At 43.2% G+C, this 4,059-nt stretch overlaps 1 long non-coding RNA gene across 1 annotated transcript in view; it reads right to left on the bottom strand.

Annotated features, from left to right (window-relative positions):
• Positions 1-2,401, bottom strand: part of LOC125758475 (uncharacterized) — a 32,200-nt gene extending 29,799 nt beyond the window's left edge. The window contains exon 1 of the long non-coding RNA XR_007416112.1: positions 2,355-2,401. This is a non-coding gene — a long non-coding RNA (uncharacterized LOC125758475). The remainder of the gene's footprint in view (positions 1-2,354) is intronic.
• Between the last annotated feature and the right edge of the window lie 1,658 nt (positions 2,402-4,059).

Genomic DNA, 4,059 nt, shown 5'->3' with positions numbered 1-4,059 from the left:
GCTGTCGCTATGTCAAGGAACATCTGCTGTGTTTTGATGCGTGAAGCCGTGTGTTAGTGTAGCGTTGTCTGTGCAGCTGGCTTGATTGATAACAGTTAAAATTTCCACTTGTCTGTGCATAGTTTTTACTAGGCAAGCCCTAACAATAATGCAAAGCGAATAGAGCTTCTCCGTTCGCTGGCACAAGGGTCACTCGACGGATTCGCAGCTCGAAGCAAAGAGCGTAGGCCGCGGTCGCGCCGGGCTTCGACTTGCAATGACGAGACACCTGTATCGGCATTCTTTTTGAGCTGATTGCTGCCGTACTGAATTCAGCGCAGAGAGTCATAACGCAAGAATATGTCTATTGCAGCATGCAGCAGCGAATGCGAGTGAGACGTCACGTGAAAGTCAATAAAAATTAAAGTTACACGGCGTACAATGTTTTATCGCCGTTAAAAAGACTAAAAAAAAACGTCGCTTGCGCCTCGTTGGTACATAAGTTTCAGCCCCGCCACGGTGGTCTAGTGGTTATGGCGCTCGACTGCTGACCCGAAGGTCGCGGGATCGAATCCCGGCCGCGGCGGCTGCATTTTCGATGGAGGCGAAAATGTTTGAGGCCCGTGTACTTAGATTTAGGTGCACGTTAAAGAACCGCAGGTGGTCGAAATTTCCGGAGCCCTCCACTACGGCGTCTCTCATAATCATATCGTGGTTTTGGGACGTTAAACCCCAGATATTATTATATTACATAAGTTTCAGTGCTTTTATCATTTCTTCCTTGCCGTCCGTCCTGGTTTGCACTGAAGTTTTCAGCTTGAATGATAAAAAGGCTGTCACATGAAGTCGAGTTGTTCGTGCGTGGCGACAGAAAACGCACTCGACGGGACACTTTGACAACTACGATATACACGACGTGAACGAAGTTTCAGGGGCTTTAACACGACGCGCAAACCGGCGCAATCGGCCGCAAGCACACACTCGCGCACTGTCGAGGGGTGATGTTGATATGGTGGCACCATCTAGTAAACCAGCCTGCAAGCCCTCCTTTCCGCGCACAGTAAATTGCATAAATAGCCATTGTATTCTTTCGTAAACGTATTAAAAATAAACACAAAACGCTATCTGTAAGTTTTTAATTGTGCAAATGCATCTTTAGAATTGACATGGCGAGTATTGTGAGCGTTCTATAACGCTAATTTCGGTGTATCTTTAAAGTAATGTGATGGCAACAATGACAACGTTCCAAGATGTCAGCGTTCTTGGGATTAGCGGCCTCTCGGCCTAGCCTTTCCTCTAGAGTCAGTATATTAACTCTATGCAAGCCTGCTCTCGGCCATTATTAGCACATGTGTTACGTTCTTTGGCAAAAGGACGGCATTAATTTAATGCTTAATTAAGTGTCTGAGAGTGGCGCTCGCAGTGACCGTGTTCGTAGACTTGCGATTAACTGTGAGCCATCATTTCAGTCGATGTATTAATACTTGAAACACGGGCGGGGCGACTCTCTTTAAAGCCCATCGGCCCTCTGCGCCATCTCGCGGGTGAAAGTGAACAAGCGTCTGTCACGCTGATGCACTTCCGAGATGTGCGTACAACCAATGGTACTGATGTATATAAATAGCTCGCAGTTAGCATGCTGCAGGATGTACGCGTGTGTCGCCGAGTGGATTAACACGCGACTGGGATATATATATATATTGTCACGGGGTCGTCACGTCGACGAAGGCAGCAGTCGGCGTGTCCAAGGTGGAACTTCTTAGTTCGCCTAACTTGTGGCCGGGAAACGTAAAGTCAAACTACTGCAATTCCCACTGTACACTGATAGCGGCGAACAGAGCGTCGACCGTCGATAAACTGAACATTGCTGGCCGTGTTTTATACATCACGTATAGGACTTACCAGCCTTATCACTGGTGGTCGCGCAAGCTCTGGAATAATTTTGACTATTCGCTTCATGCGCGCAACCTTAACAAAATGATCGACTAAAATCTGAAATCTTTCCAGACATTCTGGCGCGCTTTGCGCAAGGCAGCAGCTACATGTGCAATGGGCCAGTAACATAAAGCATAGAAAGAAAGAAGCGTGTATGGCAGTATGGAACGGCAAGGCGGAACCAATGGCGACGTAATAACACCTTCGGGAGGGTCCATATAATTGCTATCGTTATAAAACGATTGGTTGTCATGCTCGTAAAGAGAGTCTTTCGTCCGTATTTAACCACAAACAATAATATAGCGAATTTTCGAAGCGTTGTCGGATTCTTAGTACATATAGCAGCGCATGAGCTCTTGAGAATACAGTATACGCAACTCGAAGAAAAGAACAACAGACCATGAGACGATGACGTAGCACGAGCTCAACAGCTGCCTTACCTGCGATGTTGTTAGGATGGTGACCAACGGGCTCGTCCGGAAATGCTGAGTGTAGCAGAGGACAAAAAATTAGTACACTAAAAGCCTGCTGGATGTAACAATCAATAACTCACTAGTGTTAACATCAGTTAGCATGACTTAGGTAAGTAGTTGGAATCATAATCGACGTAGACGATTAACGGCGACAAATGTTATCACCTTTGATGAGCTGTTGATTGTCTGTGACGGGACTCTGGAAGGACACATCTGCAAAGATACCAGAAGAAAGAGTTAAACAGCTTTCATAGGCTCCCGGCCGCGGCGGCTGCATTTTCGATGGAGGCGAAAATGTTTGAGGCCCGTGTACTTAGATTTAGGTGCACGTTAAAGAACCCCAGGTGGCCGAAATTCCCGGAGCCCTTCACTACGGCGTCCCTCATAATCATATCGTGCTTTTGGGACGCTAAACCCTAGACATTATTATTATTATTATTATTATTATTATTATTATTATTATTATTATTATTATTATTATTATTATTATTATTATTATTATTATTATAGCTGTGCTGTAGCTTGATACTGACTCAGTATTGTATTTACCCCGCACCTCCACCAAAAATGTTACGGGGAAAATACAATACTGAGTCAGTATCAAGCTACAGCACAGCTCGCAACACAACGTCGACTTCACCTCTTTTTCAGTTCCCTTTTCAGGGTATAGCCCACTATGCCCTCTTAGCGTAGATAAAACCACGCAACATTATTATTATTATTATTATTATTATTATTATTATTATTATTATTATTATTATTATTATTATTATTATTATTAGCTTTCATAGGCTTCAGTGGTGAGATATTGCGGGTGTGTTCAGATGCAACTTCATCAATTCGGTTGCTATTATGGCGATCTGGATCTATCTATCTATCTATCTATCTATCTATCTATCTATCTATCTATCTATCTATCTATCTATCTATCTATCTATCTATCTATCTATCTATCTATCTATCTATCTATCTATCTATCTATCTATCTATCTATCTATCTATCTATCTATCTATCTATCTATCTATCTATCTATCTATCTATCTATCTATCTATCTATCTATCTATCTACCAAAAAAAAAAGAAAAACAGGATGATTTTATTTTCCGGTCGTCCTATTCCCTAGTATATATATCCTCTCGGAGGAGAGCAGAGTGGGACAGGAACAAAACTGGTGTTACGGACAAATTACTCGAAATCAAGACGAACCAGTGGGCAGATCCCACGCAGTATGGGAATCAAGGTAATGCGAAGCAGCCAGCAAAGAGGTACATACATCGTCTTGTTTGTCATTGAGGCTTATGAAGGCATTCATGTCGTGACATCTAGTTCGCTATAAATCGCGAGATTTTTATACATGCATCCGTGTATAATATGGTATATGCCATGCTAATGAAACATATATTCAGCTACATATATATGATGCGTGACCTGCTATTCGTGTTCGTCACGCACTCTTGTCATGCCATACCAATTTAGGTATATATCCAGTAAACAAAGTGGCCGGGAGTGCACCATGAGCGTTGCATCTAAATCATACCCTACATGACATGCACGTCATGATTTTCGTTTTATCACCCGTTATTTATGTTCGTCACTCAGTCACGTCACGAGATACCAATTTTGGTGTATATCAAGCTAGCGAAATGGCCGCCAGCGCACCAAGAGCGTGGC

Source organism: Rhipicephalus sanguineus, chromosome 5 (genome assembly GCF_013339695.2).
Source record: "Rhipicephalus sanguineus isolate Rsan-2018 chromosome 5, BIME_Rsan_1.4, whole genome shotgun sequence".
In the NCBI taxonomy this organism is placed as follows: Eukaryota; Metazoa; Arthropoda; class Arachnida; order Ixodida; family Ixodidae; genus Rhipicephalus; species Rhipicephalus sanguineus.
Note: the sequence above shows the minus strand (reverse complement) of the source record. Positions and strands in the feature narration are given on the sequence as shown.